We start from the raw sequence: 26,313 nt of genomic DNA, 5'->3' as shown, positions 1-26,313 counted from the left end.
TTGAGAAGGGAGTATAAAAGGTGGGCACCATCTTAGTTCAGTGCAGAGAAGTCTGAGCAGAAGTGGCAGGGAGCAGGGGCTCTGCATGAGCTCTGCTCCGGAGGCGGGCCTAGTAACAGAGGCCCAGGCCTGCAAGAGGGAGAAGGAAGGAAGAGGAGCGGAGAAGGCTCCAGGAACGAGGAATGAAGGGATCCCAGGGGTGCGGACGGGCGAGTCACCACCGCACGCCCGAATCCACCTGCATGGAGGGGTCAGGCCAAAGGGGGAGACCGGTCCCCGAACTAGTGGAGGCAGGAAACGACCCTCAGCTAGAAACCGGAGGCTCTGACATTTTATGTGGCGCAGCCCCTCGCTACACCCGCTAGGAAGGCACCACATAGGGTCAGGGAAACTGGCGCCAAGTTTACCAAGAGGAGGCCCGAGGCAGCCGGACAGAAGTGTTGGTAAGAAAGGCCAGACAAAGGACACACAAAGGGGGTCCTGTGAAGCGCTCAAAAGTTATCTGGGAGTTGTCTGAGCCCCTCACCTGGTGAGCACAGTATGACGTGGGCAGCCGTTACCTGCAGACGTGGTCTGGATAATAAGAACTGTGAGTAAAGGCCCTGAACTGCATCACTGACTCCGTGTCGTTACTGCTGCTGCCCTGCACCATCACCCCCATCCTCCGCATACACTGCCCTGAGGCTATACTCCTCCCGTGGGGAGTTATGCTACGCTCTGCTGCACCCACAACACCAGCCTCAGAGGTCTGCCCTGTAGCGGCGGTTCACTCTGACCGCAATCCACGGGTGGCGTAGTCGGACATTTAAACATCAAAACCACATAAATAGTTCCGCCACTGGTTTGACCACCCTGAGCCACGGAACCGGGTCGCCGCCACAAAGACTACAACTACCAGCATCCACCAAAAAGGGTCCGGCTCCGGGTGTCCCAAGGCCCAGGGGGTGCGTCAGAACATTTTCATCACCTTTCACAATCACCAATGGGACAAGGCAGGGATGTCCTCTGTCCCCTCTCTTATACATCCTAGTGACGGAGCACCTGCTCTCATCAATTCGCCATAACCCCAATATTAGGTGGATTGAGGTGGGAGGCACCGAGTACAAGTGCTCTCTATTTGCTGATGATGTCCTAGTATATATCACTCAATCACATATATCCATCCATGCTGTTATGGCTGAAATAGATCACTTTGTTACATGGTCAAATTTTAAAATCAATGCAGCGAAGTCTGAGGCCCTCGATGTCTCCCTCCCCAAATCCATATAGGATTCCATCCAGTCCAACTTTCCCTTTGCCTGGCCCTCACAGGGTATCAAATACTTAGGAATTCCTATTCATAGAGACCTCTCCCATCTATGTTATCTTAATTTTGGGCCCTTTATTGAACAACTCCATACAGACCACGGTTGGCAAGTTAGAACTGTAAGATTCACTACGTGAACCACTGGTGTTTTGTGGAAAAGCACATGTACACTGCGTTCCAAATTATTATGCAAAAAGTGTTTAGGAGTGATAAGGGAAGAATTTGTTTGTTTGTCAGTTAAACTCATTGATGGTGATGTGTGTCAGGGCTCTTTATATCACTGTAAGCAATTGCAGACACCTGTGCTAATTAGTTTGGCAGCTGTGTCCAATGAAAGGCAAGACTACTTAAGAAGGCTGTCTCACATTATTAAGCAGCCTACATTTTCTGCCAAAATGGGAAAGAAAAAGGATGTGTCGGCTGCTGAGAAGCAACAAATTGTGGAGTGTTTAGGTCAAGGCATGACTACAATCAACATTGTGCGATGATCAGGATGAAGTGTCTTGGCAATCAAGAAGTATGTAGCTGATTCACAGTACACACGTGTGCGTGCTGATAAGGGCAAATTGAGGACTCTTTCCTACAGGCAATTACGTCAGGTTGAAAGAGCAGCGGCAAAAAAGCCTTGTCATAGCAGCAGACAAGTTTTTGAAGCTGCTTGTGCCTCCAACGTCCCCCGAACAACAAGATGCAGGGTCCTTCAGAGGTTTGCAGCTGTGCATACGCCATCCTGTCGACCTCCTCTATCCACTTCACACAAGCAGAAACGGCTCCAGTGGGCCAAACATTACATGAAGACTGATTTCAAAACTGTTTTGTTCACGGATGAGTGCCGTGCAGCGCTCGATGGTCCAGATGGATGGAGTGGAGGATGGCTGGTTGATAGACACCCCACGCAAACACGGCTACAGAGCCAACAAGGAGGAGGTGGAGTAATGTTTTGGGCTGGAATCATGGGGAGAGAGATTGTCGGCCCCTTTAGGATCCCTGAAGGCGCTAAAGATGAACTCCATAATGTATGTGGATTTTCTCAAACAGCACTTCCTGCCATGGTTCAAGAAGAAGAACCGTGTATTTCACAGCAAGATCATTTTTCTGCATGATAATGCACCATCTCATGCTGCACATAAAACATCTGCATCTCTGGCTGATATGGGCATAAAAGGGGACAAACTTATGGTGTGACCCCCATGCTCCCCTGACCTCTACCCCATTCAGAACCTTTGGAGCATCATTAAAAGGAGTGTCTATGATGGCGGGAGGCAGTTCACATCTAAGCAACAGCTCTGGGAGGGTATTCTGTCCTCATGCAAAACAATTGAAGCAGAAACCATCCAAAACCTGACAAATTCAATGGACGAGAGAGTTCAGAAGCTCCTTTCGAACAAGGGGTCCTATGTGAAAATGTAACATCACCTAGAATAAAGTTTTGAGTTGAAAACTGTTTGATTTCAGTTTCTAACAACCTGCTAATGCTTATAATTTAAAAAATGACCATTTTTTTGGTCTTTATTAAAATGAAAAGGTTGATCGAAAAGTTTGGGGGATCTAAGAGTGTGGCAACCCAGTAGTCATGATTACTTCGAATTCTGACAATATGAGGGTCATGCTGCAGGTAGTGCAGCAAGAAGGCACTTATGTGTCTTGCGCATCTCGGAGCCCCAAAATTATTTTCCGGGCTAGATGCAGCTAAAAATTATTATTAATTTTAAATCTGGTGAAGCTTTAGTATAGATGGCCTAATAGGATCAGTGCTGCACACTGCTACAAAGCCCAAATTATTTTCCAGCCAAGATACAGATAAACATGATTAGTAATTTTAAATCTGGTGGAGCTTATTATAGATGGCCTAATAGAATCAGTGCTGCACACTGCTACAAAGCCCAAATTATTTTCCAGCCAAGATACAGATAAACATGATTAGTAATTTGAAAGCTTAAAACGGTTGGTAGGGTGATTTTAACCAATCATCAAGCTTTTACTCTCCCCAGGATGACACAGGGGTAGAAAAGTCGTTTCGGATCCATGATTTGTTCATCTTTATGAACGTGAGTCTGTCTACATTATCAGTGGAGAGCCGCGTGCGCTTATCTGTCAGCACACCACCAGCAGCGCTGAACACACGTTCAGACAGAACGCTGGCTGCGGGGCATGACAAGATCTCCAAGGCGTAAGTGGCTAGCTCCGGCCATTTATCCAGATTGGAAGCCCAAAAAGAGCAAGGGTCCAGTGACACAGTCGTGGCTTCAATGTTTACTTGGAGATACTCCTGTACCATCGTCTCTAGGCGTTGACTATGTGTCAGACTTCTTGTCTCCTGTGGCCTTGCAAAGGATGGGCTAAAAAAGTGGTGAAATGATTCCGCAAAATTGATATTACCAGCAGATACTGTGGTTCTGTTACGGTTTGAGTGCTGAACACTTGACGGTCCCACGGTTGGCAAGTTGGAACTGTGAGATTCACTACGTGCACCACTGGTATTTTGTGGAAAAGCACATGTAAGATTCTGCAACAGTCTCTGCTGATACTCCTGCATGCGTGCATCCCTTTCTATGGCAGGAATAATTTCTGCAAATTTACTTTTGTACCGGGGATCTAACAGTGTGGCAACCCAGTAGTCAGGATTATTTCTAATTCTCACAATTCGAGGGTCATGTTGCAGGTAGTGCAGCAAGAAGGCACTCATGTGTGTTGAGCATCCAGGAGCACCAAGTCCCTGTTGTGTTGGTGGCGAGGTAACAATCATGCTTCCTTCCTCTGTCCTCTCCCCCCAACCTCACACAACAGAAATGTGATCAAGGTCTCCCTCATCTGATGAGTCTTCCATCAGTTCGTCCTCCACTTCTTCCTGGGCTCCTGCACCTTCCTCACTAGTTTGGCTGCTACCATGCGCCCTGGTAAAACTATCTCCCCCACCCTCACATGCCTGCCGCCTTGGTGCTGCCGACCGTCTGGACCTTGCAGATGTTAGCCCTTCCGCATACAACTCCTCCTCCTCTACTTCCTCCACCTCCTCTTGTGCCACCACCTGACTCCGAATTCTGTTTAACATGTGCTCCAGCATGTAAATCACCGGAATAGTCAGGCTGATAATGGCATCGTCAGCACTAAACATCTTCGTCGCCATTTCAAAACTGTGCAGAAGGGTGCATAGGTCCCTGATCTGAGACCACTCCTCCAGCGTGATTTGCCCCACCTCTGGATCTCGTTGGCCCAGGCTATACGTCAGAACGTATTGCACCAGAGCTTGTCGGTGCTGCCACAGTCGCTGCAACATGTGCAGAGTTGAATTCCACCGGGTAGGCACATCGCATTTTAGCCGGTGAAGTGGCAGGCCCAACGACTTCTGTAGAGATGTAAGTCGCTGAGCTGCGGGATGCGAACGGCGGAAGTGAGCACACAGCGACCGTGCCCTCTGCAGAAGGCCATCTAGTCTGGGATAGTGGGCTAAAAATTGCTGGACAACCAGGTTCAACACGTGAGCCAAACAAGGCACGTGTGTGACATTGCCCCGGCGAAGGGCCGCACCCAGGTTTGCAGCATTGTCGCACACGGCCTTCCCTGGTTTCAGGTCCAGTGGAGACAACCATTCATGAAATTGGTTCTCCAGAGCTGACCACAACTCCTCAGCTGTGTGACTCACATTTCCCAGACATTTCAATGTAAAAACCGCCTGATGACGTTGAGCCCTACTGCCAGCATAGTAAGGAGGTGTGCAGGATCCCTTCTGCGCAGTTAGAAAGCTTGTGGCATGACCAGACAGGCTTTGGGTGCAGGTGGAAGACCGAGAGGAGGTTGAGGAGGCAGAAGCAGTGGAGGAACTTTGACATAAAGAGGATTGACGCACAACTCGTGGGGACGGCAAGACTTGGACAGCAGCCCCTTGTCCTGCTGTCACCATAGTTACCCAGTGCCCAGTCAGCGACATGTAACGCCCCTGTCCATGCCTACTCGTCCAAGTGTCTGTGGTGAAATGCACCCTGTCACACACAGAGTTTCTCAAAGAAGCGGTGATGTTGTGTGCGACATGCTGGTGGAGCGCAGGCACACCTTTCTTTGAGAAGTAGTGCCGACTGGGCATCTGGTACTGGGGCACTGCGACGGACATAAGGTCTCGAAAATCCTCTGTGTCCACCAGGCGGAAAGGCAGCATTTCTGTAGCCAAGAGCTTGCAGATGGTGAAATTCAACCTCTTAGCTTTCTCATGGCTAGGAGGAAATGGTCTTTTACTTGTCCACATCTGAGGGACCGAGGGCTGGCTATTGTGCTTAGACGGGGTTGATAAGGGTGTCCCCAGCAAACTGCCGGTCTGTGAGGAAGATGCAGGCGGACATGTTAGGTTGCCTTCATCCAAAGGTCAGGCTATCGATGTCGGACAGCGCTCAACAGCAGCTGGTGTTACCACCTCCAAAGAAAATGATGACCTGCCAATCACGCTGGCTGTTGCGGGTAAAGAGGTGGCAGGTCTGCGCCCCAAAACAGGTGTGACTGCTGTCCCCCCAGTCACAGAGGATGAAGAGGCCGCGGATGCACAAGATATGGCAGACGGCGGTTGGCCCGGCCGGCTAGGCCGCATTGTAGCACACTGAGCTTCCCACTGCAACTTATGCTTCATGTCCATGTGCCGGTTCAGGCATGAAGTACTCAAACTATGTATTTTTTGGCCTCTACTTAGCTTTTGCTGACAAATGTTACAGATAACACGAGTTGGGTCATCTTTATCGATCTGAAAAAATGCCCAGGCTATGCAAGGCTTAGCACCCATGCGACCTGAAGAGCCACCACGACTTGTGGTGAGAGGCAGAGTTGTGTTTGAGTATGCAGTTGTTGACGTGCTTCCAGTACTACGTCTCTGTCCAGGAAGGCGCAACCTGACCTCGTCGTCACTAGCATCTTCCTCCACCTCCTCTGCTGACCTCATCTCTTGGCTGACTGTGGGTTGACAGTAAGTGGGATCTCCAACCTCATCATCATCACCCTGTGCGTTATCACACCCGTCGTCCTCAGAGCCAACCTGTTCCTGCCCTGACAAAAAACTAAAGTTGTCGCTCCAATCAGGTATTTGAGTCTTATCATCGTCTTCCTCATTGTCTCCACCAACAGGAGTTACAGTTTGGGAATGAGGGTCTACATTATGGTCAGAACCTTCTGCGTCTGGTCCTGGATCCGACTCATAAAGATTCTGGGCATCAGTGCAGATCATTTCCTCGTCTGGATTCACAGAAGCGTTGGAGTCGACCTCTGATTCCCAGGCTATAGTATGAGTAAACAGCTCTGCAGACTCAACCATCTGTTCTACCTCATACTCAGACGGGCAGCTGGAGATTTGGGAGCTGTGAGGAAGCAAGTGCGATTGGGGTGACACCTTTGAGGACTGGAGTATTTGTGATGTTGAAGTTGATGTGGAGGAGAGCCCACTTAAAGGAGCACTTGATATCCGTTGAAGCACCTGCTGTTTTTGTGCCTCATCTGGAATTTGTAGCGATTGGCGTGGCCGTAAGAAAGGGATCTTATCACATTGTCCGCTAAAAGAAGTAGACATTTTAGTTTGGCTGGAAGATGGTCTTTCTTCTGCAGATGTTACTGTTGCTTTAACACCTACCCCACGGACACAACCTTTTTTCCCCTTCCCAACACGTCTATTCCCCTTTCCACCAGCAGCATGCCTTTTTCCACTCATTTTGGTGGTTAACTAATTCACAACTCTGGAGTTGTTTGCACAAAAAAACAATGGATGGGAACCGAGCAGAGCTGAGTGGCCAAACTGTGGTATTAGGCCAAAACCATTGGCTGGGTTAGATGCAGAAAAAAATTATATTCAATTTGCAACCTGATGGAGGTCTGTATAGATGGACTAATACAACAAGTCCCACACACAGCTAGAAGCCCAATATTTTTTCAGAGGTAGATGCAGAAAAAAATATATTCAGTTTGCAACCTGATGGAGGTCTGTATAGATGGATTAATAGAACAAGTCCCACACACAGCTAGAAGCCCAATATTTTTTCAGAGGTAGATGCAGAAAAAAATTATATTCAGTTTGCAACCTTATGGAGGTCAGTATAGATGGACTAATAGAACAAGTCCCACACACAGCTAGAAGGCCAAATATTTTTTCAGAGGTAGATGCAGAAAAAAATTATATTCAGTTTGCAACCTTATGGAGGTCAGTATAGATGGACTAATAGAACAAGTCCCACACACAGCTAGAAGGCCAAATATTTTTTCAGAGGTAGATGCAGAAAAAAATTATATTCAGTTTGCAACCTTATGGAGGTCAGTATAGATGGACTAATAGAACAAGTCCCACACACAGCTAGAAGGCCAAATATTTTTTCAGAGGTAGATGTAGAAAAAAATTATATTCAGTTTGCAACCTTATGGAGGTCAGTATAGATGGACTAATAGAACAAGTCCCACACACAGCTAGAAGGCCAAATATTTTTTCAGAGGTAGATGCAGAAAAAAATTATATTCAGTTTGCAACCTTATGGAGGTCAGTATAGATGGACTAATAGAACAAGTCCCACACACAGCTAGAAGGCCAAATATTTTGTCAGAGGTAGATGCAGAAAAAAATTATATTCAGTTTGCAACCTTATGGAGGTCAGTATAGATGGACTAATACAACAAGTCCCACACACAGCTAGAAGCCCAATATTTTTTCAGAGGTAGATGCAGAAAAAAATATATTCAGTTTGCAACCTGATGGAGGTCTGTATAGATGGATTAATAGAACAAGTCCCACACACAGCTAGAAGCCCAATATTTTTTCAGAGGTAGATGCAGAAAAAAATATATTCAGTTTGCAACCTGATGGAGGTCTGTATAGATGGATTAATAGGACAAGTCCCACACACAGCTAGAAGCCCAATATTTTTTCAGAGGTAGATGCAGAAAAAAATATATTCAGTTTGCAACCTGATGGAGGTCAGTATAGATGGACTAATACAACAAGTCCCACACACAGCTAGAAGCCCAAATATTTTTTCAGAGGTACTGTAGATGCAGATACAAATTATTTTTAATTTGCAACCTGATGGAGGTCAGTATAGATGGACTAATAGAGAAAGTCCGACACACTGCTAGAAGCCCAAATATTTTTTCAGAGGTAGATGCAGAAAAAAATATATTCAGTTTGCAACCTGATGGAGGTCAGTATAGATGGACTAATAGAGAAAGACCCACACACAGCTAGAAGCCCAATATTTTTTCAGAGGTAGATGCAGAAAAAAATATATTCAGTTTGCAACCTGATGGAGGTCAGTATAGATGGACTAGTACAACAAGTCCCACACACAGCTAGAAGCCCAATATTTTTTCAGAGCTAGATGCAGAAAAAAATTATATTCAATTTGCAACCTGATGGAGGTCAATATAGATGGACTAATCGAATGATGCTATGCCCAAAAGATTTTACTTCACTAGGTGCAGTAAAAAAATTGGTATTCTATACACAGGTGGTATATCTTGCAACACAGATAGGCTACTCCACTGACTAACACACTCTGCAATAGGCCAAAAAGGATTAGCTTTGCTAGATTCAGCCAAATGCTGTGAAAAAAACTTGCACAGCACTGGCACAGTCCTGCCTGGCAAAAACTGATAGGAACTGATGTAACCTAGTCCTGAAAAGGACTCCAATTACAATTAGTCTTTACTCCCACAATCTATCTATTTAAGAGCACAGACCTGCCTGATAAAAGTCGTAGGAAATGCTGTAACCTAGTCCTTAAAAGGACTGCAATCACAACTATTCCCTACTCCCAAGCTATCTGTAGATTTGTGCGAAAATTGGCTTGAAATTAACAAGGTATAGCGCGCACAGCAACAGCGGTGCCGTCTAACACGCAGCTGCAGCAGTGAGAAAATGGTGGCGACGGGGAAAATGGCTTGGTCTTATAGGGCAAGGACATGTGACATACACTGCCAATGACACATGCCCTTGCTTGTGTGAACAAAAGCACTTCGCTCCGTGTGTGCGCTGCTGATAGGCTGACAGATTGCACCTCCCCACTGCAAATGCGGGAAAGAAAAAAAAAATGGAGATCTTCATTGTTCCTGCAGAGATCCATCCCCTGCCCCTCCCCCCGCCCCGCTGTACACTCAAACTGCGTATTAACATTAATTTTCATCATTACTGAGAAAAAATCCAGTTATGATTTTGGTGCACGAACAGTTATCGAACATAACCTCGAACAGCCGAATTTTTCTCAAATTGTTCGTGTTCGCCCAACGGCTCGAACACCGCCCAAAACAGCTCGAATTTGAGATTGGCGAACAGTTCGAGTAGAACAACTCTCATCTCTAGTCACCAGATACTGATTATGGAGGTGACGAGTGGTCACCAGATACTGATGATGGAGGTGACTTGCGGTCACTGGATACTGATGATGGAGGTGACGGGCGGGTACCAGATACTGATGACGGAGATGACGGGTGGTCACCAGATACTGATGATTGAGGTGAGGGCGGTCGCCAGATACTGTTAATGTAGGAGACATGTGGTCACCAGATACTGATAATGTAGGAGATGGGCTGTCACCAGATACTGATGATGGAGGCGACGGGCGGTCACCATATACTGATGATGGAGGCAACTGACAGTCACCAGATACTGATGATGGAGGTGAAGGGTGGTCACCAGATACTGATGATCGAGATGACGGGCAGTCATCAGATACTGATGATAGATGTGACGGGCGGTCACCAGATACTGATGATGGAGGCGACGGGCGATCACCAGATGCTGATGTTGGAGGTGATGGGCGGTCACCAGATTCTGATGATGGAGGTGATGGGCGGTCACCAGATGCTGATGATGGAGGTGATGGGCGGTCACCAGATACTGATAAAGGAGGTGACGGGCGGGTACCAGATACTGATGACGGAGGTGACGGGTGGTCACCAGATACTGATGATGGAGGAGACGGGTGGTCATCAGATACTGATGATGGAGGTGATGGGTGGGCACCAGATACTGATGATGGAGGTGATGGGTGGTCATCATATACTGATAATGGAGGCGATGGGTGGTCACCAGATACTGATGATGAAGGTGATGGGTGGTCACCAGATAATGATGATGAAGGTGATGGGTGGTCAGCAGATATTGATGTTGGAGGTGACGGGCGGTCACCAGATACTGATGATGGAGGTGATGGGCGGTCACCGGATACTGATGATGAAGGTGATGAGTGGTCAGCAGATACTGATGTTGGAGGTGACGGGCGGTCACCAGATACTGATGATGGAGGTGACAGGCGGTCACCAGATACTGATGACGGAGATGACGGGTGGTCACCAGATACTGATGATTGAGGTGAGGGTGGTCACCAGATACTGATGATTGAGATGACGGGCAGTCATCAGATACTGAAGATAGATGTGACGGGCGGTCACCAGATGCTGATGATGGAGGTGATGGGCGGTCACCAGATACTGATGATGGAGGTGATGGGCGGTCACCAGATACTGACAATGGAGGTGATGGGCGGGTACCAGATACTGATGACGGAGGTGACTGGTGGTCACCAGATACTGATGATGGAGGAGACGGGTGGTCATCAGATACTGATGATGGAGGTGATGGGTGGGCACCAGATACTGAAGATAGAGGTGATGGGTTGTCAATATATACTGATAATGGAGGCGATGGGTGGTCACCAGATACTGATGATGAAGGTGATGGGTGGTCACCAGATACTGATGATGAAGGTGATGGGTGGTCACCAGATACTGATGATGGAGGTGATGGGCGGTCACCAGATACTGATGTTGGAAGTGACGGGTGGTCACCAGATACTGATGATGGAGGTGATGGGTGGTCACCAGATACTGATGATGAAGGTGATGGGTGGTCACCAGATACTGATGAGGAAGGTGATGGGTGGTCACCAGATACTGATGATGAAGGTGATGGGTGGTCAGCGGATACTGATGTTGGAAGTGACGGGTGGTCACCAGATACTGAAGATGGAGGTGATGGGCAGTCGTCATATACTGATGGATCTGGAATTTTCTTGTTCATTCACTTTGCATTTTATCAGTGTATGTTTTCTCAAATAATAAAAATAATAAAATAAGAGAAAAAAAAATGAAGTAAGAATAGATAGATGATACATGATTGATAGATATATGATATAAATAATAAATGCTCACTACAATAGTGATTATGACATAATTCTCTTCTATAATCTTCTTTGACTTTAATTGTTTTAATTCTGAATCACTGAAGGACGTGTAATTAAATATCACAATGTAAATCGTGGTAATTCAATGTAAGTTCCGAGCTCGATGTCTCTGGCGCTCGGTGGCTCCGCCACATGCAGGAGATGATTGAATGCTATTGCTGCTAACTTCATTAATCGGGAGATATTTTATGCTGCTCGATGTATCTATTAATAAAGGTGACTGAACAGCAAAATGTCACTGTGTTTATGAACACCTTCCAGTGTAGAGAATATAATATGTGTGAGAATGTAACCTTTTCTGTCATTAGTCAACTGATATATAGTTAATTGGCGCGACAGTCGACTAACGTGAGCAACACAGACGAGGCGGCACTGAGCGCTGCACACAACTTGGACACTGAATGCGATGAAAACACCCACAATAAAGTCACAGGAGCGGGAGTCTTCATATAAAAGCCAATAAGAAATTATGTATGAGGAAATGGAGTCCTAAAAAAACTCCTCTCTTTACTGTGTGCTAGCATACAGTTTGCGTTGATTTAAGCGGAATAAAAATAGAGTCCCTGTTTTATATACATTACATTACTGGACCTGAGTTCAATCGTACATTATACTCCAGAGCTGCACTCACTATTCTGCTGATGCCGTCACTGTGTACATACATTACATTACTGATCCTGAGTTACATCCTGTATTATACTCCAGAGCTGCACTCACTATTTTGCTGGTGCAGTCACTGTGTACATACATTACATTACTGATCCTGAGTTACATCCTGTATTATACCCCAGAGCTGCACTCACTATTCTGCTGGTGCAGTCACTGGGTACATACATTACATTACTGATCCTGTACTGATCCTGAGTTACATCCTGTATTATACTCCAGAGCTGCACTCACTATTCTGCTGGTGCAGTCACTGTGTACATACATTACATTACTGATCCTGTACTGATCCTGAGTTACATCCTGTATTATACTCGAGGGCTGCACTCACTATTATGCTGGTGCAGTCACTGTGTCCATACATTACATTACTGATCCTGTACTGATCCTGAGTTACATCCTGTATTATACTCGAGGGCTGCACTCACTATTCTGCTGCTGCAGTCACTGTGTACATACATTACATTACTTATCCTGTACTGATCCTGAGTTACATCCTGTATTATACTCCAGAGCTGCACTCACTATTCTGCTGGTGCAGTCACTGTGTACATACATTACATTACTGATCCTGAGTTACATCCTGTATTATACTCCAGAGCTGCACTCATTATTCTGCTGGTGCAGTCACTGTGTACATACATTACATTACTGATCCTGAGTTACATCCTGTATTATACTCCAGAGCTGCACTCACTATTCTGCTGGTGCAGTCACTGTGTACATACATTACATTACTGATCCTGAGTTACATCCTGTATTATACTCCAGAGCTGCACTCACTATTCTGCTGGTGCAGTCACTGTGTACAGTGGCGTACCGCCAATGGCGGCAGACCACGCCACTGCTATGGGGCCCGTGGCCGGAGGGGGCCCGTGAGCCGGGAGGGCCCCAAGCAGCGTGGGAACGAGGAGGATAGGTGAGTAGGAGGTTGCGGCAGTGGGGGAGCGGAGCACACACAGTAGCCGCTGCTGCAGCTACCTCGTGTGCCCGCTGCTAAAGGGACATGAATATTCCCTCTTCTCCACTCCCATGGGCGTGGAGAAGACGGAATATTCATTCTCTTTAGTAGCGGGCATGGAGGAGCGCTGAGCCCCGGCTCCTGCAGTCAGTGGCCGCCGCTAAAGAGAATGCATATTCACGCGAGAGGAGTGAATGTGCCGGCAGCAGCTCACCTCGGCTTCTGAGAGCGCGCGCGCAGCTCAGATGCCGACAAGAGCTGCTGCAGACAGGACTCAGCACTGGAGCAGAGGTGAGGAAGGAAGGTGAGTATAAGTGTTTATTGTTTTGTGTGCAGTGATTGGGGGGATGAGGAGGCCACACATACCAGGATACTTGGATTGAGGAAGCCACACATGCCAGGATTGGGGGATTGAGGTGGCCACACATACCAGGATTGGGGGATTGAGGGGGCCACACATGCAAGGATTGGGAGATTGAGGGGGCCACACATGCCAGGATTGGGGGATTGAGGAGGCCACACATACCAGGAATGGGGGATTGAGGAGGCCTCACATACCAGGAATGGGGGATTGAGGAGGCCTCACATACCAGGATTTGGGGATTGAGGAGGCCACACTTACCAGGATTTGGGGATTGAGGAGGCCACACATACCAGGAATGGGGGATTGAGGAGGCCACACATACCAGGATTGAGGGGTTGAGAAGGCCACACATACCAGGGTTGAGAAGGCCACACATACCAGGATTGAGGAGGCCACACATACCAGGATTGAGGGGTTGAGGAGGCCACACATACCAGGATTGAGGGGTTGAGGAGGCCACACATACCAGGATTGAGGGGTTGAGGAGGCCACACATACCAGGATTTAGGGGTTGAGGAGGCCACACATTCCAGGATTGAGGGGTTGAGGAGGCCACACATTCCAGGATTTGGGGATTGAGGAGGCCACACATACCAGGATTTGGGGATTGAGGAGGCCACACATACCAGGATTTGGGGATTGAGGAGGCCACACATACCAGGAATGGGGGATTGAGGAGGCCACACATACCAGGATTGAGGGGTTGAGGAGGCCACACATACCAGGATTGGGGGATTGAGGAGGCCACACATACCAGGATTGGGGGATTGAGGAGGCCACACATACCAGGATTGGGGGATTGAGGAGGCCACACATACCAGGATTGGGGGATTGAGGAGGCCACACATACCAGGATTGGGGGATTGAGGAGGCTACACATACCAGGATTGGGGGATTGAGGAAGCTACACATACCAGAATTGGAGGATTGAGGAGGACACACTTACCATGATTGGGGGATTGAGGAGGCCACACATACCAGGATGTGGGGATTGAGGAGGCTACACATATCAGGGATTGTGGGATTGAGGGGGCCACACAAGCCAGGGATTGTGGGATTGAGGGGGCCACACATGCCAGGGATTGTTGGATTGAGGGGGCCACACATACCAGGGATTGGGGGATTGAGGAGGCTACACATACCAGGGATTGTGGGATTGAGGGGGCCTCACATACGAGGATGGGGAAATTTACCAGTAGCTGCTGCATTTCCCACCCTAGGCTTATACTCAAGTCAATAGGTTTTCCCTTTTTTATGTGGTAAAATTAGGGGCCTCGGCTTATACTCGGGTCAGCTTATTTAAAATATATGGTATTTTAAAATCAGTGAGTACGTGGTGCCCATAATACTGCAGGACTGTGGCGTGCATTATACTATATGGGGGCTGCATTTTACCCTATGGGGTGTGTAATATACTGTATGGAGGACTATGGGGAGTGCATTATATTCTATGGCGGACCATGGGAAGTTCATTATACTATATGGAGGATTATGGGGGGCACATTATATTATATGGAGGTTTATGGGGGGAGCATTATACTATATGGAGGATTATGGGGGCGCATTATACTATATGGAAGATTATTGGTGGTGCATTATACTATATGGAAGGCTATGTGGGGCCATTATAATATTTTGAGGGCTATGTGGGGGGGGGCATTATACTGTATGAAAGCAATTATACAGTGTGAATGTTTGTGTGGGGTCATTATACTGTTTGGAGGGCTGTGTGGGGGCAATTATTCTGTTTGGAGGGCTGTGTGGGGGCCATGAGAGTGTATGGAGGGCTCTGTGGGGTTCACAGTTGGGGGATTATATTGTGTTAGGGTCACCATACTTTGCCGTGGGAGTTGAAGTGGGGTACAATAGGGTCATTCACCATAGGGGTATCATACTGTTTGGGGGGCACTTTTGTTGGCATCATACTTTATGGGGGCAATGAAGGAGGAATCTACGACTTCAGAAGGAGGTAAATTACTAGGTAAAGGCTGGAAAGTTATGAGATCTGCTCTTCTGTGACACAGACAAATATTTATTTTTTGTAGGGGGTAGGGGGGGGGGGCCCAATTAGAGCTTCTGCTATGGGGCCCCATGACTACTATGTACGCCCCTGACAGCGTACATACATTACATTACTGATCCTGAGTTACATCCTGTATTATACTCCAGAGCTGCACTCACTATTCTGCCGGTGCAGTCACTGTGTACATACATTACATTACTGATCCTGTACTGATCCTGAGTTACATCCTGTATTATACTGCAGAGCTGCACTCGCTATTCTGCTGGTGCAGTCACTGTGTACATACATTACATTACTGATCCTGAGTTACATCCTATATTATACTCCAGAGCTGCACTCACTATTCTGCCGGTGCAGTCACTGTGTACATACATTACATTACTGATCCTGTACTGATCCTGAGTTACATCCTGTATTATACTGCAGAGCTGCACTCGCTATTCTGCTGGTGCAGTCACTGTGTACATACATTACATTACTGATCCTGAGTTACATTCTGTATTATACTCCAGAGCTGCACTCACTATTCTGCTGGTGCAGTCACTGTGTACATACATTACATTACTGATCCTAAGTTACATCCTGTATTATACTCCAGAGCTGCACTCTCTAGTCTGCTGGTGCAGTCACTGTGTACATACATTACATTACTGACCCTGAGTTACACCCTCTATTATACTCCAGAGCTGCACTCACTATTCTGCTGGTGCAGTCACTGTGTACATACATTACATTACTGATCCTGTACTGATCCTGAGTTACATCCTGTATTATAATCCAGAGCTGCACTCACTATTCTGCTGGTGCAGTCACTGTGTACATAAATTACATTACTGATCCTGTACTGATCCTGAGTTACATCCTGTATTATACTACAGAGCTGCACTCACTATTCTGCTGGTGCAGTCACTGTGTACATACATTACATTACTGATCCTGAGTTACATCCTGTATTATACTCCAGAGCTGCACTCACTATTCTGCTGGTGCAGTCACTGTGTACATACATTATATTACTGATCCTGAGTTACATCCTGTATTATACTCCAGAGCTGCACTCACTATTCTGCTGGTGCAGTCACTGTGTACATACATTACATTACTGATCCTGTACTGATCCTGAGTTACATCCTGTATTATACCCCAGAGCTGCACTCACTATTCTGCTGGTGCAGTCACTGTGTACATATATTACATTACTGATCCTGTACTGATCTTGAGTTACATCCTATATTATACCCCAGAGCTGCACTCACTATTCTGCTGGTGCAGTCACTGTGTACATATATTACATTCCTGATCCTGAGTTACATCCTGTATTATACTCCAGAGCTGCACTCACTATTCTGCTGGTGCAGTCACTGTGTACATATATTACATTACTGATCCTGCGTTACATCCTGTACTATGCTCCAGAGCTGCACTCACTATTCTGCTGGTGCAGTCTCTGTGTACATACAATACATTACTGATCCTGAGTTACATCCTGTATTATACTCCAGATCTGCACTCACTATTCTGCTGGTGCAGTCACTGTGTACATATATTACATTACATATCCTGAGTTACATCCTGTATTATACTCCAGAGCTGCACTCACTATTCTGCTGGTGCAGTCACTGTGTACATACACTACATTACTGATCCTGAGTTACATGCTGTATTATACTCCAGAGCTGCACTCACTATTCTGCTGGTGCAGTCACTGTGTACATACATTACATTACTGATCCTGAGTTACATCCTGTATTATACTCCAGAGCTGCACTCACTATTCTGCTGGTGCAGTCACTGTGTACATACATTACATTACTTATCCTGTACAGATTAGAGCGTTGTTCGACTAGAACTGTTCGACAATCTCAAATTCGAGCTGTTTTGGGCGGTGTTCGAGTTGTTCGACGAACTCGAACGATTTGCAAAAAATTCGGCTGCTCGAGGTTATGTTCGATAACTGTTCGTGCACCAAAAGCGTGTCCTGCATGTCTGGCGCTATTTAGAGCACCAATCATGCAGGGATTGTCTGCCATTCACTGTAATGCCTCAGCCATGGTGGTTGTGGCATTACAGTGGTCGCCTCTCCATTACTAACCTGGGCTTGATGTCAGCTGGCATTATAAGCTGACATCAACCCCAGCCCTATTTCCCCACAGCCACCGCTACAGGGCAGTTAGAAGAGCGAGGCTAAGTGCCAGAATTGGCGCATCCTATGGATGCGCCATTTCTGGGGCGGCTGATGGCTGGTGTTTCTAGCCTGGGAGGGGGCCAATATTCATGGCACCCTTCCTGGGCTATTAATATCAGCCCCCAGCTGTCTGCCTAGCCTTTGCTAGCTATTAAATTAGGGGGGACCTCACGTCATTTTTTTGGGGGGGTCCCCCATTTTAATAGCTAGTAAAGGCTATGTATTCAGCTGGCGGCTGATATTAGTAGCCTGGGAAGCTCCTTGGGTATTACCCCCTTCCCAGGCTTCAAACATCTGCCCCAGCTGTCTGCTTAACCTCCGCTAGAGACTAAAATTACGGGGAACCCCACGCCAATTTTTTTTTTAATAAATCCTTTATTTTAACACTAAATGACAAGTACAGTAAGCAACACTGTCACTGTACTTATTATATATGTGACTGACATGTTTCTATCTATCTAATCTATGTGTGATGCTCTATTCCTTCTTGTCTAAATTGTCGGGTACCGGTGTATGCCGCTGCTGAATTGCCGGCCGGCTTTTTTAAAGAGAGTGTCTTCTGAGCAGTTTGTCAGCTTTTGGACACCTTTGAAGGTGTTTTCTATGTGTTTCTATGTGTTTTTGTTTGCCTGCCATTGGTTTTAACGGTGTTCAACGGTGTTCTAAGGTGTTCGACGAACCGAACCGAACCCGAACACTACGGGAGTGACTCAACCCTAATCCTAAGTTACATCCTGTATTATACCCCAGAGCTGCACTCACTATTCTGCTGGTGCAGTCATGGTGTACATACATTACATTACTGATCCTGTACTGATCCTGAGTTACATCCTGTATTATACTCCAGTGCTGCACTCACTATTCTGCTGGTGCAGTCACTGTGTACATACATTACATTACTGATACATAGTTACATCCTGTATTATACTCCAGAGCTGCACTCACTATTCTGCTGGTGCAGTCACTGTGTACATACATTACATTACTGATCCTGAGTTACATCCTGTATTATACTCCAGAGCTGCACTCACTATTCTGCTGGTGCAGTCACTGTGTACATACATTACATTACTGATCCTGAGTTACATCCTGTATTATACTCCAGAGCTGCACTCACTATTCTGCTGGTGCAGTCACTGTGTACATACATTACATTACTGATCCTGAGTTACATCCTGTATTATACTCCAGTGCTGCACTCACTATTCTGCTGGTGCAGTCACTGTGTACATACATTACATTACTGATCCTGAGTTACATCCTGTATTATACTCCAGAGCTGCACTCACTATTCTGCTGGTGCAGTCACTGTGTACATACATTACATTACTGATCCTGAGTTACATCCTGTATTATACTCCAGAGCTGCACTCACTATTCTGCTGGTGCAGTCACTGTGTACATACATTACATTAATGATCCTGAGTTACATCCTGTATTATACTCCAGAGCTGCACTCACTATTCTGCTGGTGCAGTCACTGTGTACATACATTACATTACTGATCCTGAGTTACATCCTGTATTATACTCCAGAGCTGCACTCACTATTCTGCTGGTGCAGTCACTGTGTACATATATTACATTACTGATCCTGAGTTACATCCTGTATTATACTCCAGAGCTGCACTCACTATTCTGCTGGTGCAGTCACTGTGTACATACATTACATTACTGATCCTGAGTTACATCCTGTATTATACTCCAGAGCTGCACTCACTATTCTGCTGGTGCAGTCACTGTGTACATACATTACATTACTGATCCTGAGTTACCTCCTGTATTATGCTCCAGAGCTGCACTCACTATTCTGCTGGTGCAGTCACTGTGTACATACATTACATTACAGATCCTGTACTGATCCTGAGTTGCATCCTGTATTATACTCCAGAGCTGCACTCACTATTCTGCTGGTGCAGTCACTGTGTACATACATTACATTACTGATCCTGTACTGATCCTGAGTTGCATCCTGTATTATACTCCAGAGCTGCACTCACTATTCTGCTGGTGCAGTCACTGTGTACATACATTACATTACAGATCCTGTACTGATCCTGAGTTGCATCCTGTATTATACTCCAGAGCTGCACTCACTATTCTGCTGGTGCAGTCACTGTGTACATACATTACATTACTGATCCTGTACTGATCCTGAGTTGCATCCTGTATTATACTCCAGAGCTGCACTCACTTTTCTGCTCATGCTCATTTAGATACTGTACTTTTTATGCTTTATTACTGTAATCTGCTTTACTTTTCTGATTGCAGAGCAGAACAAAAACAAATCCTATTTGTAAAATAATCTCTTGATGAGGATTTCTATACAATTTACTTAGAGCAGAAATATATATAAGAATAATTAAATGATAGTCGGACTCCATGCTGTCTATACTGTCTGCAGTTTTCTATTATCTGATTTAGTGTAATGTAATATTGTTTGTCTTCTGCAGATTTATAATCTCCCTTGTCAATCTCTATTTCTCTGCACTTGTTCTGTGCCGGCCGCTATTCCTGGTATGATGTCCATGTATTGCGCACTAAGCAATCAGATATTTTTCTCTGAGACTTGCCGCTACCGCCTCTCTGTGGGTGCTCGCCCAAAGCAGGGTGCTGCTTGCTGGGGTAGTTGGCCCTGAATGCCCCAAAGTCACAGCGAGCGAGTGGAAAGGTGAGACTGTCACTTGCACCCAGAGTTGGACTGGCCCACCAGAGAACCGGAGAATCCTCCGGTGGGCCCTGGCTTCTCCTTCAGGAGTAGAGATGAGCGGTGTTCGACTAGAACTGTTCGCCAATCTCAAATTCGAGCTGTTTTGGGCGGTGTTCGAGTTGTTCGACGAACCCGAACGATTTGCAAAAAATTCGGCTGTTCGAGGTTATGTTCGATAACTGTTCGTGCACCAAAAGCGTGTCCTGCATGTCTGGCGCTATTTAGAGCACCAATCATGCAGGGATTGTCTGCCACTCACTGTAATGCCACAGCCATGGTGGTTGTGGCATTACAGTGATTGCCCAAATCGATAGGAACAGTGCCAACAGTGAAACATGAAAAGCCGGCAATTCAGCAGCGGCATACACCTGTACCCGACAATTTAGAACCGAAAGAATAGAGCTTCACACATAGATTAGATAGATATAAACATGTCAGTCACATATATACGAAGTACAGTGAAAGTGCTGCTTACTGTACTTGTCCTTTAGCGTAAAGGATTTATCAAAAAAAATAATAGTGTTTTCATGCACCGTCTCTTTAAAAAAGCCGGCCGGCAATTCAGCAGCGGTACCCGACAATTTAGAATAGAAAGAATAGAGAATCACACATAGATTAGATAGATAGAAACATGTCAGTCACATATATATGAAGTACAGTGACAGTGTTGCTTACTGTACTTGTCATTTAGCGTAAAGGATTTATCAAAAAAAATAATAGTGTTTTCATGCACCGTCTCTTTAAAAAAGCCGGCCGGCAATTCAGCATCTGTACCCGACAATTTATAACAGACAGAATAGAGCTTCACACATAGATTAGATAGATAGAAACATGTCAGTCACATATATATGAAGTACAGTGATAGTGTTGGTTACTGTACTTGTCATTTAGTATTAAAATAAAGGATTTATTATTAAAAAAATTGGCGTGGGGTTCCCCTTAATTTTAGGCTCTAGCGGAGGTTAAGCAGACGGCTGGGGCAGATGTTTGAAGCCTGGGAAGGGGGTAATACCCACGGAGCTTCCCAGGCTACTAATATCAGCCCCCAGCTGAATACATAGCCTTTACTAGCTATTAAAATGGGGGACCCCCCAAAAAAAATGACGTGGGGTCCCCCCTAATTTAATAGCTAGCAAAGGCTAGGCAGACAGCTGGGGGCTGATATTAATAGCCCAGGAAGGGAGCCATGAATATTGGCCCCCTCCCAGGCTAGAAACACCAGCCGTCAGCCGCCCCAGAAATGGCGCATTCATAGGATGCGCCAATTCTGGCACTTAGCCTCGCTCTTCCACGCTGCCCTGGTGCGGTGGCAGGGGGTAATAGGGTTGGGGTTGATGTCAGCTTATAATGCCAGCTGACATCAAGCCCAGGTTAGTAATGGAGAGGCGTCTATAAGACACCCCCATTACTAACCCCATAGTCAAAGTTAAAAAAAACACAAACACCCAGAATAAAGTCCTTTAATTGAAATAAAGACACAATCTTTTATTGTTCTAAATTAAACCATACTTACCGTCACGCCCATTCCAGCTGAAGCCAACGATCTCCTGCAATAAAAGAAAAATAATAAAGCAACCTCATCCTTACCTTTCCATGGTTCCCACGACAGCTTCAGCTCTGCTACATCGAGATGACAGGCTGGACCGCAGCAGAACGCTGCCATCCAGCCTCTCATCCCGCAGACACTGAGAAGCGCAGGCTTGCTTGCGCTGCTCAGCGTCTCTCTGTGACGACATCCAGATGAGCCGAGTTCATGTCCAATGAACTCGGCTCACCTCATGCACGTCACTGACAGCGTGGGAAAATTCTCACGCTGAAGCGGTGAGTGCAGGAGAATTCTCCCACGCTGTCAGTGACGTGCATAAGGTGAGCTCATGTCCAATGAACTCAGCTCACCTCCTGCACGTCACTGACAGCGTGGGAGAATTCTCCTGCACTCAGCGCTTCAGCGTGAGAATTCTCCCACGCTGAAGCGCTGAGTGCAGGAGAATTTTCCCACGCTGTCAGTGACTTGCATAAGGTGAGCTCATGTCCAATGAACTCAGCTCACCTCCTGCACGTCACTGACAGCGTGGGAGAATTCTCCTGCACTCAGCGCTTCAGTGTGAGAATTCTCCCACGCTGAAGCGCTGAGTGCAGGAGAATTTTCCCACGCTGTCAGTGACGTGCATGAGGTGAGCCGAGTTCATTGGACATTAACTCGGCTCATCTGGATGCCCTCACAGAGAGACACTGTGGAGCGCAAGCAAGCCTGCGCTTCTCAGTGTCTGCGGGATGACAGGCTGGATGGCAGCGTTCTGCTGCGGTCCAGCCTGTCATCTCGATGTAGCAGAGCTGAAGCTGTCATGGGAACCATGGAAAGGTAAGGATGATGTTGCTTTATTATTTTTCTTTTATTTCAGGAGATCGTTGGCTTCAGCTGGAATGGGCGTGATGGTAAGTATGGTTTAATTTAGAACAATAAAGAATTGTGTGTTTATTTCAATTAAAGGACTTTTTTCTGGGTGTTGTGTTTTTTTTAAATACTTTACTAGAAATTCATGGTGGTCATGTCTAATATTGGCGTGACCCCATGAATTTCGGGCTTAGGGCCAGCTGATAATGCCAAGCTGGCCCTAACCCCTTTATTACCCAGTGAGCCACCGCATCAGGGCCCTGGATGAGTTGGGTACAGCGCCAGAAGATGGCGCTTCTATGAACGCGCCATTTTCCGGGGTGGCTGCGGACTGCAATTTGCAGCGGGGGTGGCCCAGAAAGCTTGGGCCTCCCTGCGCTGCGGATTCCAGCCCCCAGCTGCCTAGTTGTACCTGGCTGGACACAAAAACAGGGCGAAGCCCCACGTCAATTTTCTTTAAATTATTTCATGAAATAATTAAGAAAAAAAGGGCTTCCCTATATTGTTGTGTCCAGCCAGGTACAAATAGGCAGCTGGTGGTTGGGGGCAGCCCGTTCCTGCCTGCTGTACCTGGCTGGACACAAATATAGTGCGAAGCCCCACGTCAATTTTTTTTAAATTATTTCATGAATTTCATGAAATAATTAAAAAAAAAGTACGTGGGGCTTCGCCCTATTTTTGTGCCCAGCCAGGTACAACTAGGCAGCTGGGGGCTGGAATCTGCAGCGCAGGGAGGCCCAAGCTTTCTGGGCCCCCCCCGCTACAAATTGCAGTCCGCAGCCACCCCGGAAAATGGCGCGTTCATAGAAGCGCCATCTTCTGGCGCTGTACCCAACTCATCCAGGGCCCTGGTGCGGTGGCTCACTGGGTAATAAAGGGGTTAGGGCCAGCTTGGTATTATCAGCTGGCCCCAAGCCCAAAATTCATGGGGTCACGCCAGTATTAGACATGACCGCCATGAATTTCTAGTAAAGTATTTAAAAAAAACACAACACCCAGAATAAAGTCCTTTAATTGAAATAAAGACACAATTCTTTATTGTTCTAAATTAAACCATACTTACCATCACACCCATTCCAGCTGAAGCCAACGATCTCCTGCAATAAAAGAAAAATAATAAACCAACCTCATCCTTACCTTTCCATGGTTCCCACGACAGCTTCAGCTCTGCTACATCGAGATGACTGGCTGGACCGCAGCAGAACGCTGCCATCCAGTCTGTCATCCCGCAGACACTGAGAAGCGCAGGCTTGCTTGCGCTGCTCAGCGTCTCTCTGTGACGACATCCAGAGGAGCCGAGTTCATGTCCAATGAACTCGGCTCACCTCATGCACGTCACTGACAGCGTGGGAAAATTCTCACGCTGAAGTGCTGAGTGCAGGAGAATTCTCCCACGCTGTCAGTGATGTGCATGAGGTGAGCTCATGTCCAATGAACTCAGCTCACCTCCTGCACGTCACTGACAGCGTGGGAAAATTCTCCTGCAATCAGCGCTTCAGCGTGAGAATTTTCCCACGCTGTCAGTGACATGCATGAGGTGAGCCGAGTTCATTGGACATGAACTCGGCTCCTCTGGATGTCGTCACAGAGAGACGCTGAGCAGCGCAAGCAAGTCTGCGCTTCTCAGTGTCTGCGGGATGACAGACTGGATGGCAGCGTTCTGCTGCGGTCCAGCCTGTCATCTCGATGTAGCAGAGCTGAAGCTGTCGTGGGAACCATGGAAAGGTAAGGATGAGGTTGCTTTATTATTTTTCTTTTATTGCAGGAGATCGTTGGCTTCAGCTGGAATGGGCGTGATGGTAAGTATGGTTTAATTTAGAACAATAAAGGATTGTGTCTTTATTTCAATTAAAGGACTTTATTCTGGGTGTTTGTGTTTTTTTTAACTTTGACTATGGGGTTAGTAATGGGGGTGTCTTATAGACGCCTCTCCATTACTAACCTGGGCTTGATGTCAGCTGGCATTATAAGCTGACATCAACCCCAACCCTATTACCCCCTGCCACCGCACCAGGGCAGCGTGGAAGAGCGAGGCTAAGTGCCAGAATTGGCGCATCCTATGAATGCGCCATTTCTGGGGCGGCTGACGGCTGGTGTTTCTAGCCTGGGAGGGGGCCAATATTCATGGCTCCCTTCCTGGGCTATTAATATCAGCCCCCAGCTGTCTGCCTAGCCTTTGCTAGCTATTAAATTAGGGGGACCCCACGTCATTTTTTTTGGGGGGTCCCCCATTTTAATAGCTAGTAAAGGCTATGTATTCAGCTGGGGGCTGATATTAGTAGCCTGGGAAGCTCCGTGGGTATTACCCCCTTCCCAGGCTTCAAACATCTGCCCCAGCCGTCTGCTTAACCTCCGCTAGAGCCTAAAATTAAGGGGAACCCCACGCCAATTTTTTTAATAATAAATCCTTTATTTTAATACTAAATGACAAGTACAGTAACCAACACTATCACTGTACTTCATATATATGTGACTGACATGTTTCTATCTATCTAATCTATGTGTGATGCTCTATCTTTCTGTTCTAAATTGTCGGGTACCGCTGCTGAATTGCCGGCCGGCTTTTTTAAAGAGACGGTGCATGAAAACACTAATATTTTTTTTAATAAATCCTTTACACTAAATGACAAGTGCAGTAACCAACACTGTCACTGTGCTTCTTATATGTGTGACTGACATGTTTCTATCTATCTAATCTATGTGTGATGCTCTATTCCTTCTTGTCTAAATTGTCGGGTACCGGTGTATGCCGCTGCTGAATTTGCCGGCCGGCTTTTTTAAAGAGAGTGTCTTCTGAGCAGTTTGTCAGCTTTTGGACACCTTTGCAGGTGTTTTCTATGTGTTTCTATGTGTTTTTGTTTGCCTGCCATTGGTTTTAACGGTGTTCGACGGTGTTCTAAGGTGTTCGACGAACAGTTCGACGAACAGTTCCTCGAACATCCCGGTGTTCGACGAACCGAACCGAACCCGAACACTACGGGGGTGGCTCAACACTATTCAGGAGAGTACATAGTACAAACCTTGCAGCTGCTATGGGGTTCTTGAGTGAGGGAGAAAGGTGGGCCCTCAGAATCAATTCCTCTGGTGGGCCCAATGTTCTTCAGTCGGACACTGCTTGCACCATCTTGTGTCCTTGCTGGGAATGTAATATACTGCATGTTGTTAACTGATGGTGATCCAATAAAATCTTACTGGAGTGAGTGTGGTACCCTCACCCTGTGTTTTTTGAGTAGTGTTCAGCCCATGGGAAAAAGAGTACGGGCGTTCAGTGGGAAAAGCCCCGGCCCATGACCAGCGGACGAAAGCACCCACTGACCCTCGTGTCTCCAGACCACCAACCCAAAGTGAAAAATGTTATAATGAGCTCATGACTGAGGGAGAGACGTACGAGCATGGTACAACTACAAGAACTCCAAGAAGTGCGCCACCCGCAGGCCGGGACATCACACGCTCCATGGTGGAAACAGACCCAGGAATGTAATTATGTCTCCATGTGATGGATAATGATTTG

This window comes from Phyllobates terribilis, unplaced genomic scaffold (assembly GCF_046119375.1).
Source record: "Phyllobates terribilis strain yellow unplaced genomic scaffold, ASM4611937v1 Scaffold_7__3_contigs__length_470593459, whole genome shotgun sequence".
Taxonomy (NCBI): Eukaryota; Metazoa; Chordata; class Amphibia; order Anura; family Dendrobatidae; genus Phyllobates; species Phyllobates terribilis.
This window is presented reverse-complemented; position numbering follows the sequence as displayed.